At 52.4% G+C, this 12589-nt stretch overlaps 2 protein-coding genes across 10 annotated transcripts in view; one reads left to right on the top strand and one right to left on the bottom strand.

Moving 5' to 3' along the window:
- Window positions 1-12589, bottom strand: part of UVRAG (UV radiation resistance associated) — a 300947-nt gene that overhangs the window by 271059 nt on the left and 17299 nt on the right. For 5 of the 8 annotated variants that reach the window (XM_068266635.1, XM_068266638.1, XM_068266637.1 and 2 more), the window contains exon 1: window positions 12135-12179. The exons of 1 other annotated variant lie outside the window; for it this stretch is intronic. The gene's annotated coding sequence lies outside the window, so the exon portion shown is untranslated. Of the gene's footprint in view, window positions 1-12134; window positions 12232-12589 lie in introns of those variants that run through there. 2 more of the 8 variants (XM_068266642.1, XM_068266636.1) reach the window with 2 other exon arrangements.
- Window positions 12349-12589, top strand: part of ARHGEF17 (Rho guanine nucleotide exchange factor 17) — a 371957-nt gene continuing 371716 nt past the window's right edge. For both annotated transcript variants that reach the window (XM_068266634.1, XM_068266632.1), the window contains exon 1: window positions 12349-12425. The gene's annotated coding sequence lies outside the window, so the exon portion shown is untranslated. The remainder of the gene's footprint in view (window positions 12426-12589) is intronic.

Below are 12589 nucleotides of genomic sequence, written 5' to 3'. Positions count from 1 at the left end.
TGCAGGAGCAGCTCTGTCCTCCCATTGGAGGTACAGTACAAGCACTTGTCCTAGAAATGGCCCAGCATGCCCTGGTGCATTCTCTGCTGCACAGGAGCAGCTCTGTCCTCCCATTGGAGGTACAGTACAAGCACTTGTCCTAGAAATATCCCAGCATGCTCTGGTGCATTCTCTGCTGCAGGAGCAGCTCTGTCCTCCCATTGGAGGTACAGTACAAGCACTTGTCCTAGAAATGGCCCAGCATGCCCTGGTGCATTCTCTGCTGCACAGGAGCAGCTCTGTCCTCCCATTAGAGGTACAGTATAAGCACTTGTCCTAGAAATATCCCAGCATGCACTGGTGCATTCTCTGCTGCACAGGAGCAGCTCTGTCCTCCCATTGGAGGTACAGTACAAGCACTTGTCCTAGAAATATCCCAGCATGCACTGGTGCATTCTCTGCTGCACAGGAGCAGCTCTGTCCTCCCATTGGAGGTACAGTACAAGCACTTGTCCTAGAAATATCCCAGCATGCCCTGGTACATTCTCTGCTGCACAGGAGCAGCTCTGTTCTCCCATTGGAGGTACAGTACAAGCACTAGTCCTAGAAATATCCCAGCATGCCCTGGTACATTCCCTGCTGCACAGGAGCAGCTCTGTCCTCCCATTGGAGGTACAGTACAAGCACTAGTCCTAGAAATGGCCCAGCATGCCCTGGTACATTCTCTGCTGTACAGGAGCAGCTCTGTCCTCCCATTGGAGGTACAGTACAAGCACTTGTCCTAGAAATGGCCCAGCATGCACTGGTGCATTCTCTGCTGCACAGGAGCAGCTCTGTCCTCCCATTGGAGGTACAGTACAAGCACTTGTCCTAGAAATATCCCAGCATGCCCTGGTACATTCTCTGCTGCACAGGAGCAGCTCTGTTCTCCCATTGGAGGTACAGTACAAGCACTAGTCCTAGAAATATCCCAGCATGCCCTGGTACATTCCCTGCTGCACAGGAGCAGCTCTGTCCTCCCATTGGAGGTACAGTACAAGCACTAGTCCTAGAAATGGCCCAGCATGCCCTGGTACATTCTCTGCTGTACAGGAGCAGCTCTGTCCTCCCATTGGAGGTACAGTACAAGCACTTGTCCTAGAAATGGCCCAGCATGCCCTGCTACATTCTCTGCTGCACAGGGGCAGCTCTGTCCTCCCATTGGAGGTACAGTACAAGCACTTGTCCTAGAAATATCCCAGCATGCCCTGGTACATTCTCTGCTGCACAGGGGCAGCTCTGTCCTCCCATTGGAGGTACAGTACAAGCACTTGTCCTAGAAATGGCCCAGTATGCCCTGGTACGTTCTTTGCTGCACAGGAGCAGCTCTGTCCTCCCATTGGAGGTACAGTACAAGCACTTGTCCTAGAAATGGCCCAGTATGCCCTGGTACGTTCTTTGCTGCACAGGAGCAGCTCTGTCCTCCCATTGGAGGTACAGTACAAGCACTTGTCCTAGAAATGGCCAAGCATGCCCTGGTACATTCTCTGCTGCACAGGAGCAGCTCTGTCCTCCCATTGGAGGTACAGTACAAGCACTTGTCCTAGAAATGGCCCAGCATGCCCTGGTACGTTCTTTGCTGCACAGGAGCAGCTCTGTCCTCCCATTGGAGGTACAGTACAAGCACTTGTCCTAGAAATGGCCCAGCATGCCCTGGTACATTCTCTGCTGTACAGGAGCAGCTCTGCCCTCTCATTGGTGATACAGTACAAGCACTTGTCCTAGAAATGGCCCAGCATGCCCTGGTACATTCTCTGCTGCACAGGAGCAGCTCTGTCCTCCCATTGGAGGTACAGTACAAGCACTTGTCCTAGAAATGGCCCAGCATGCCCTGGTACATTCTCTGCTGTACAGGAGCAGCTCTGTCCTCCCATTGGAGGTACAGTACAAGCATTTGTCCTAGAAATGGCCCAGCATGCCCTGGTACATTCTCTGCTGTACAGGAGCAGCTCTGTCCTCCCATTGGAGGTACAGTACAAGCACTTGTCCTAGAAATATCCCAGCATGCCCTGGTACATTCTCTGCTGCACAGGAGCAGCTCTGTCCTCCCATTGGAGGTACAGTACAAGCACTTGTCCTAGAAATGGCCCAGCATGCCCTGGTACATTCTCTGCTGCACAGGAGCAGCTCTGTCCTCCCATTGGAGGTACAGTACAAGCACTTGTCCTAGAAATGGCCCAGCATGCCCTGGTACATTCTCTGCTGCACAGGAGCAGCTCTGTCCTCCCATTGGAGGTACAGTACAAGCACTTGTCCTAGAAATGGCCCAGCATGCCCTGGTACATTCTCTGCTGCACAGGAGCAGCTCTGTCCTCCCATTGGGGGTACAGTACAAGCACTTGTCCTAGAAATATCCCAGCATGCCCTGGTACATTCTCTGCTGCACAGGAGCAGCTCTGTCCTCCCATTGGAGGTACAGTACAAGCACTTGTCCTAGAAATATCCCAGCATGCCCTGGTACATTCTCTGCTGCACAGGAGCAGCTCTGTCCTCCCATTGGAGGTACAGTACAAGCACTTGTCCTAGAAATGGCCCAGCATGCCCTGGTACATTCTCTGCTGCACAGGAGCAGCTCTGTCCTCCCATTGGAGGTACAGTACAAGCACTTGTCCTAGAAATGGCCCAGCATGCCCTGGTACATTCCCTGCTGCACAGGAGCAGCTCTGTCCTCCCATTGGAGGTACAGTACAAGCACTTGTCCTAGAAATGGCCCAGCATGCCCTGGTACATTCCCTGCTGCACAGGAGCAGCTCTGTCCTCCCATTGGAGGTACAGTACAAGCACTTGTCCTAGAAATGGCCCAGCATGCCCTGGTACATTCTCTGCTGCACAGGGGCAGCTCTGTCCTCCCATTGGTGATACAGTACAAGGACTTGTCCTAGAAATATCCCAGCATGCCCTGGTACGTTCTTTGCTGCACAGGAGCAGCTCTGTCCTCCCATTGGAGGTACAGTACAAGCACTTGTCCTAGAAATGGCCCAGCATGCCCTGGTACATTCTCTGCTGTACAGGAGCAGCTCTGCCCTCTCATTGGTGATACAGTACAAGCATTTGTCCTAGAAATGGCCCAGCATGCCCTGGTACATTCTCTGCTGTACAGGAGCAGCTCTGTCCTCCCATTGGAGGTACAGTACAAGCACTTGTCCTAGAAATATCCCAGCATGCCCTGGTACATTCTCTGCTGCACAGGAGCAGCTCTGTCCTCCCATTGGAGGTACAGTACAAGCACTTGTCCTAGAAATGGCCCAGCATGCCCTGGTACATTCTCTGCTGCACAGGAGCAGCTCTGTCCTCCCATTGGAGGTACAGTACAAGCACTTGTCCTAGAAATGGCTCAGCATGCCCTGGTACATTCTCTGCTGCACAGGAGCAGCTCTGTCCTCCCATTGGAGGTACAGTACAAGCACTTGTCCTAGAAATGGCCCAGCATGCCCTGGTACATTCTCTGCTGCACAGGAGCAGCTCTGTCCTCCCATTGGGGGTACAGTACAAGCACTTGTCCTAGAAATATCCCAGCATGCCCTGGTACATTCTCTGCTGCACAGGAGCAGCTCTGTCCTCCCATTGGAGGTACAGTACAAGCACTTGTCCTAGAAATATCCCAGCATGCCCTGGTACATTCTCTGCTGCACAGGAGCAGCTCTGTCCTCCCATTGGAGGTACAGTACAAGCACTTGTCCTAGAAATGGCCCAGCATGCCCTGGTACATTCTCTGCTGCACAGGAGCAGCTCTGTCCTCCCATTGGAGGTACAGTACAAGCACTTGTCCTAGAAATGGCCCAGCATGCCCTGGTACATTCTCTGCTGCACAGGAGCAGCTCTGTCCTCCCATTGGGGGTACAGTACAAGCACTTGTCCTAGAAATATCCCAGCATGCCCTGGTACATTCTCTGCTGCACAGGGGCAGCTCTGTCCTCCCATTGGAGGTACAATACAAGCACTTGTCCTAGAAATGGCCCAGCATGCCCTGGTACATTCTCTGCTGCACAGGAGCAGCTCTGTCCTCCCATTGGAGGTACAGTACAAGCACTTGTCCTAGAAATGGCCCAGCATGCCCTGGTACATTCTCTGCTGCACAGGAGCAGCTCTGTCCTCCCATTGGAGGTACAGTACAAGCACTTGTCCTAGAAATGGCCCAGCATGCCCTGGCTGCTACATTCTCTGCTGCACTGGAGCAGCTCTGTCCTCCCATTGGAGGTACAGTACAAGCACTTGTCCTAGAAATGGCCCAGCATGCCCTGGTACATTCTCTGCTGCACAGGAGCAGCTCTGTCCTCCCATTGGAGGTACAGTACAAGCACTTGTCCTAGAAATGGCCCAGCATGCCCTGGTACATTCTCTGCTGCACAGGAGCAGCTCTGTCCTCCCATTGGGGGTACAGTACAAGCACTTGTCCTAGAAATATCCCAGCATGCCCTGGTACATTCTCTGCTGCAGGAGCAGCTCTGTCCTCCCATTGGAGGTACAGTACAAGCACTTGTCCTAGAAATGGCCCAGCATGCCCTGGTACATTCTCTGCTGCACAGGAGCAGCTCTGTCCTCCCATTGGAGGTACAGTACAAGCACTTGTCCTAGAAATATCCCAGCATGCCCTGGTGCATTCTCTGCTGCACAGGAGCAGCTCTGTCCTCCCATTGGAGGTACAGTACAAGCACTTGTCCTAGAAATATCCCAGCATGCCCTGGTACACTCTCTGCTGCACAGGAGCAGCTCTGTCCTCCCATTGGAGGTACAGTACAAGCACTTGTCCTAGAAATATCCCAGCATGCCCTGGTACATTCTCTGCTGCAGGAGCAGCTCTGTCCTCCCATTGGAGGTACAGTACAAGCACTTGTCCTAGAAATGGCCCAGCATGCCCTGGTGCATTCTCTGCTGCACAGGAGCAGCTCTGTCCTCCCATTGGAGGTACAGTACAAGCACTTGTCCTAGAAATATCCCAGCATGCTCTGGTGCATTCTCTGCTGCAGGAGCAGCTCTGTCCTCCCATTGGAGGTACAGTACAAGCACTTGTCCTAGAAATGGCCCAGCATGCCCTGGTGCATTCTCTGCTGCACAGGAGCAGCTCTGTCCTCCCATTAGAGGTACAGTATAAGCACTTGTCCTAGAAATATCCCAGCATGCACTGGTGCATTCTCTGCTGCACAGGAGCAGCTCTGTCCTCCCATTGGAGGTACAGTACAAGCACTTGTCCTAGAAATATCCCAGCATGCACTGGTGCATTCTCTGCTGCACAGGAGCAGCTCTGTCCTCCCATTGGAGGTACAGTACAAGCACTTGTCCTAGAAATATCCCAGCATGCCCTGGTACATTCTCTGCTGCACAGGAGCAGCTCTGTTCTCCCATTGGAGGTACAGTACAAGCACTAGTCCTAGAAATATCCCAGCATGCCCTGGTACATTCCCTGCTGCACAGGAGCAGCTCTGTCCTCCCATTGGAGGTACAGTACAAGCACTAGTCCTAGAAATGGCCCAGCATGCCCTGGTACATTCTCTGCTGTACAGGAGCAGCTCTGTCCTCCCATTGGAGGTACAGTACAAGCACTTGTCCTAGAAATGGCCCAGCATGCACTGGTGCATTCTCTGCTGCACAGGAGCAGCTCTGTCCTCCCATTGGAGGTACAGTACAAGCACTTGTCCTAGAAATATCCCAGCATGCCCTGGTACATTCTCTGCTGCACAGGAGCAGCTCTGTTCTCCCATTGGAGGTACAGTACAAGCACTAGTCCTAGAAATATCCCAGCATGCCCTGGTACATTCCCTGCTGCACAGGAGCAGCTCTGTCCTCCCATTGGAGGTACAGTACAAGCACTAGTCCTAGAAATGGCCCAGCATGCCCTGGTACATTCTCTGCTGTACAGGAGCAGCTCTGTCCTCCCATTGGAGGTACAGTACAAGCACTTGTCCTAGAAATGGCCCAGCATGCCCTGCTACATTCTCTGCTGCACAGGGGCAGCTCTGTCCTCCCATTGGAGGTACAGTACAAGCACTTGTCCTAGAAATATCCCAGCATGCCCTGGTACATTCTCTGCTGCACAGGGGCAGCTCTGTCCTCCCATTGGAGGTACAGTACAAGCACTTGTCCTAGAAATGGCCCAGTATGCCCTGGTACGTTCTTTGCTGCACAGGAGCAGCTCTGTCCTCCCATTGGAGGTACAGTACAAGCACTTGTCCTAGAAATGGCCCAGTATGCCCTGGTACGTTCTTTGCTGCACAGGAGCAGCTCTGTCCTCCCATTGGAGGTACAGTACAAGCACTTGTCCTAGAAATGGCCAAGCATGCCCTGGTACATTCTCTGCTGCACAGGAGCAGCTCTGTCCTCCCATTGGAGGTACAGTACAAGCACTTGTCCTAGAAATGGCCCAGCATGCCCTGGTACGTTCTTTGCTGCACAGGAGCAGCTCTGTCCTCCCATTGGAGGTACAGTACAAGCACTTGTCCTAGAAATGGCCCAGCATGCCCTGGTACATTCTCTGCTGTACAGGAGCAGCTCTGCCCTCTCATTGGTGATACAGTACAAGCACTTGTCCTAGAAATGGCCCAGCATGCCCTGGTACATTCTCTGCTGCACAGGAGCAGCTCTGTCCTCCCATTGGAGGTACAGTACAAGCACTTGTCCTAGAAATGGCCCAGCATGCCCTGGTACATTCTCTGCTGTACAGGAGCAGCTCTGTCCTCCCATTGGAGGTACAGTACAAGCATTTGTCCTAGAAATGGCCCAGCATGCCCTGGTACATTCTCTGCTGTACAGGAGCAGCTCTGTCCTCCCATTGGAGGTACAGTACAAGCACTTGTCCTAGAAATATCCCAGCATGCCCTGGTACATTCTCTGCTGCACAGGAGCAGCTCTGTCCTCCCATTGGAGGTACAGTACAAGCACTTGTCCTAGAAATGGCCCAGCATGCCCTGGTACATTCTCTGCTGCACAGGAGCAGCTCTGTCCTCCCATTGGAGGTACAGTACAAGCACTTGTCCTAGAAATGGCCCAGCATGCCCTGGTACATTCTCTGCTGCACAGGAGCAGCTCTGTCCTCCCATTGGAGGTACAGTACAAGCACTTGTCCTAGAAATGGCCCAGCATGCCCTGGTACATTCTCTGCTGCACAGGAGCAGCTCTGTCCTCCCATTGGGGGTACAGTACAAGCACTTGTCCTAGAAATATCCCAGCATGCCCTGGTACATTCTCTGCTGCACAGGAGCAGCTCTGTCCTCCCATTGGAGGTACAGTACAAGCACTTGTCCTAGAAATATCCCAGCATGCCCTGGTACATTCTCTGCTGCACAGGAGCAGCTCTGTCCTCCCATTGGAGGTACAGTACAAGCACTTGTCCTAGAAATGGCCCAGCATGCCCTGGTACATTCTCTGCTGCACAGGAGCAGCTCTGTCCTCCCATTGGAGGTACAGTACAAGCACTTGTCCTAGAAATGGCCCAGCATGCCCTGGTACATTCCCTGCTGCACAGGAGCAGCTCTGTCCTCCCATTGGAGGTACAGTACAAGCACTTGTCCTAGAAATGGCCCAGCATGCCCTGGTACATTCCCTGCTGCACAGGAGCAGCTCTGTCCTCCCATTGGAGGTACAGTACAAGCACTTGTCCTAGAAATGGCCCAGCATGCCCTGGTACATTCTCTGCTGCACAGGGGCAGCTCTGTCCTCCCATTGGTGATACAGTACAAGGACTTGTCCTAGAAATATCCCAGCATGCCCTGGTACGTTCTTTGCTGCACAGGAGCAGCTCTGTCCTCCCATTGGAGGTACAGTACAAGCACTTGTCCTAGAAATGGCCCAGCATGCCCTGGTACATTCTCTGCTGTACAGGAGCAGCTCTGCCCTCTCATTGGTGATACAGTACAAGCATTTGTCCTAGAAATGGCCCAGCATGCCCTGGTACATTCTCTGCTGTACAGGAGCAGCTCTGTCCTCCCATTGGAGGTACAGTACAAGCACTTGTCCTAGAAATATCCCAGCATGCCCTGGTACATTCTCTGCTGCACAGGAGCAGCTCTGTCCTCCCATTGGAGGTACAGTACAAGCACTTGTCCTAGAAATGGCCCAGCATGCCCTGGTACATTCTCTGCTGCACAGGAGCAGCTCTGTCCTCCCATTGGAGGTACAGTACAAGCACTTGTCCTAGAAATGGCTCAGCATGCCCTGGTACATTCTCTGCTGCACAGGAGCAGCTCTGTCCTCCCATTGGAGGTACAGTACAAGCACTTGTCCTAGAAATGGCCCAGCATGCCCTGGTACATTCTCTGCTGCACAGGAGCAGCTCTGTCCTCCCATTGGGGGTACAGTACAAGCACTTGTCCTAGAAATATCCCAGCATGCCCTGGTACATTCTCTGCTGCACAGGAGCAGCTCTGTCCTCCCATTGGAGGTACAGTACAAGCACTTGTCCTAGAAATATCCCAGCATGCCCTGGTACATTCTCTGCTGCACAGGAGCAGCTCTGTCCTCCCATTGGAGGTACAGTACAAGCACTTGTCCTAGAAATGGCCCAGCATGCCCTGGTACATTCTCTGCTGCACAGGAGCAGCTCTGTCCTCCCATTGGAGGTACAGTACAAGCACTTGTCCTAGAAATGGCCCAGCATGCCCTGGTACATTCCCTGCTGCACAGGAGCAGCTCTGTCCTCCCATTGGAGGTACAGTACAAGCACTTGCACATTTGGTGGACTACAAGGTTTAAGTATATCTTAGGGCTGTATAGCCAAGATGGAAAAACCACTAGTACAGTATCCAGGGCTCCTTACAAATTGCAGCCGTCTCTAAATAGAGGCAGCCACTCACTTCCTGTGAGTGGCTCCGATACCTCTGTGGGCAGAACTTGCAGCACGTGTCCTGCAAAACTTTCTGCTCGCACTTGAGCCAATCATAAAGCCTCTCTTCAAAATGCAGCCAATCATAATAAGCCACTTGCCCCTGTAATGCAAGTTGCTCTGATACCTCCACGGGCGGGACTTAGCACTCTACTCTCCTTAGTTTTGCAGCAAGTAGGCCCACTCTGATCTGAACTACAAATGAAAGTAGCTTGTACTGCGCTTCACATACTACGAGGCGTGTCATCGCTAACACGGGAAGAGATACTTAGGAGTGCGTACAATCCCGTGGGAGGACTGTGACAATACTTTTGTCAATGACTGGGAAGTGGTAACGGTGGATCCTCTTTTTTTTAGCGGCTGCCAGAGGCTTCCTCCAGCCCCTGGCAGCCGCTATGTCCTTTGCTGCAGCTCAGCCGCTGGCTCCCCGTCCCCGGCGGTGCCTCGCCAGGTGTCCTCTACTGCGCCTGCGTGACTGCTGCTGTCAATCACCTCCACGTGGACGGGAACGTACTGAGCAGAAGTACTGCGCCTGCGCAGTACACCCCGGGCCACATGGAGGTGATTGACAGCAGCACTAGCACAGATGCGGTAGAGGACACCTGACGAGGAACCGTCGGGGACCAGGAGGGCCATGGTTGCTGCCAGGGGCTGGGGGAAGCCCCAGGTAAGTAGTACTGGGGGTAGCATTATCTGATTGATGACTCCTTTTAACCTCTCTAGTGATATTGACGGTTATACACGTCAATACAAAACATGCTGTCATAGCCGGCCTTTGATATGAGCGACTAAAGCGGTCGCTCAGGGCGCCAGCTTCCAAGGGGGCTCCTATAGCTGGTTACCTATACTGAGGGCACCTACACCTGATTTCCTAAACTGAGGGCACCTATAGCTTTACCGAGGGCACCAAAACCTGGCTACCTATACTGGAGGCACCTATGCCTGGCTACCTATGGGGGGGATGTAGACCTTCAACTGACTTCCTATACTGGGGGCACCTATGCTTGGCAACCTATGTTGAGGGCACCTACACATGAGATCCTATACTGGGGGCACCTATACCTGGCTACCTGCCTATACTGAGTCTGAGGGCGTTGGGGGGGCGCACTGCGGCTATAACGGTTGGTGAAAATTGTCGGTGCTGTGCTATCATTCTAAATGGGGGGGAAGGTGTCTAACTGTCCCACTGATTGTTTTTATTAATATTCCTGATAGGTTCTAGCCTTAATTTTTAAGTGTATTCAGGATAATGCACTCTTTCCATCCATTCGTGGTTATTAATAGTATTTTTCTATTATACGTACGTAACACAGAGATCTGAGCATTTGGCGTAATGTGTCACAACGTCAAAAAGGTTGGGAACCACTGGCCTAGGAGAGCTCAGGAGAAAAGGGGAATTGCATATGGGCCTGTGTGTGTGTATACGTGCGTGTATATGCACGTGGGAAGAGGATGAGGGGGGGGGGGGGGGGGGGAGAACATAAATCAGGTTTCGCTCAGGGCGCTGTGAAACCTAAGGCCGGCCCTGCATGCTGTGAACAGTATTGACATGCATACATGTCAATACTCTCCTGCAATGTATACTAGACCCTTGCTTGACACATTTTGGCAAGTTACAGGAGAAAAAGGTTAAAAAATTAATTGGATCACTTTTTTGCACAGAAATCCTGGTGAAATTGAACACCAGGGAGGTTGAAGTGAATATTGGTGCCAGAGGAGTAGAAGAGCAGCCCCTGCAAATATGGGGGGAGGGGGGGACAGTCCCAACTACTTACCCTTCTCTACTACTCACCCAACATCCAGATCAGTGGGTGTGGCCACACTTTTAGGATAGCAACAGTATTCACTGTAATCTACTGTTTCACAAATTTTTGGCAAAACGCAGCACTGGCCCATTCACTGTAGTGAAGGATATCAGCAGCACAATGCGGTCCGAATGCACGGCCATCTGCTTTCACGTGAACGAGGCCTGCACTAATCACATGACCACTTCTGTCATAAATTGATATTACAGTGTTCAGGGGCTTCTTTTAGGACACATTTTACCGTGATTAGCGCAGTAAAAATCCCTACTCACACTTCCACAATTTATAGAGATCCCGGTCAGCGCTTTATAAGCACTGTACCAAGATCGCTCCAGAATCGCAGCAAAATTCGAGGCAGTAAGATCACTGCTATAGGGTAAAATAGCACTAGCACTTTAACCACTTGAGGACCATGGTTTAGACCCCCCTAAAGACCAGGCCATTCTTCATAAGTTGGGTCACAGCAGCTGTAAGGGCTAGCTGCAGGGCCGCACAACTCAGCACACAAGTGATTCCCCCCCCCCTTTTCTCCCCACCAACAGAGCTCTCTGTTGGTGGGATCTGATCGCTCCCCCAATGTTTGTTTGTTTTTTTAATCATTATTTCTTCATACTATAAATAAAATAACCTTTTTTATTTATTTTCTATAGCCCCCTCCCTCACCCTGCCAATCACTGTGATCGGCTGTCATAGGCTCGAGCATACCAGGGGGACAGCCGTGTCACACGTCTAACACTCTCCAAGCAGCGATTGCCGCTGGGTGACTGAAGGCAGAGTGGAGAATTGCGAGCTCTAGAGATGGGAATTCCGGCTCTTCTCAGAGAACCGGCTCTTCTGAATTGGCTCCCATTAAAGAGCCGGCTCTCAATCGGCTCTTCATTAAATATCACTAGACACCACTCAGAATTGGAGTAAAAGCCCCGCCCCCGTCTCCATGACAACTCCAGACTGCTTCTCTGACTGGTGCAATCCCTCCTGCTACTGCTCCGCCCAATACACTCCTACAAGCTGCGAGAGGAGGACTACATCTCCCAGCATGCCTCAGCGCCCTTTATTACAGACCAAAGCAGAGTTCTGTGGGGCGGCTGAGGCATCGGCTCTTTTGAAACTGAGAACCGGCTCTTGTCGTTCGCAGCAAAGAGCCGGCTCTTAGAGCCGGCTCGTTCGCGAACGACCCATCACTAGCGAGCTCTACTGCTAGCCGCATTAAAGGCCGTTCACGCCAATCGCCGTGGGGAAGTCGGCAAGAAGTTAAAAAGCGCTGTCGCTTTAGCGGAATACACCGGCTAATTGCTCAGATGTGAATGGGGCCTTATAATCTTACAAGGACTGCTAGTCTAGTGTGAGGCAGGAAGGCCATGGGGGATCACACACATATATATATATATATACACAGAGGTGTGATTATACTCCTACAAAGTAAACCCTGATCTCCCAAAATCCTTCAGGAAATAAATGTACACCCCGCCGGAGCGACACCCCACATCCGCCATTACCTCTCTCCGTCACAAAAAAAAAACACCAACCGCGCATGCGCACTCCCACCCGTCTGCCAACGGACGAGACAGGGCCTCCGCGGGTTCCTCTCCAGCGCTGCGCAGGCGCACTCCTCCCTGTGTGCCACGCCCGCCCTCTCACCTACAGAGCGAAAGCATCAGTTGCGGAATGCGGGGACGGCCCGATGGGAAGGTGCGCGAGGAGAGAGGAGACATGGCGCGCGCAGGCATGTTGGAGGAGTCGGGAGCGCGCATACAGGTGCACGGGGAGCGCGCAGAACAGAGCATGAGGTAATGAGGATGGATGTCAGTGCGACCCTGCGGGGCAATTCGTTGGAGGACGAGAATGTGTGAGGAGAAGGGATGGCAATTATTTGCAGCTCGTTCCTGTGAGGAGTCCATCATGAGAGTGAGAAGTTGGGAAGCATGGATTGATCCAGCCAAGGTGGCCACTA

Source organism: Hyperolius riggenbachi, chromosome 2, assembly GCF_040937935.1.
Source record: "Hyperolius riggenbachi isolate aHypRig1 chromosome 2, aHypRig1.pri, whole genome shotgun sequence".
NCBI classification, from domain to species: domain Eukaryota; kingdom Metazoa; phylum Chordata; class Amphibia; order Anura; family Hyperoliidae; genus Hyperolius; species Hyperolius riggenbachi.
Note: the sequence above shows the minus strand (reverse complement) of the source record. Positions and strands in the feature narration are given on the sequence as shown.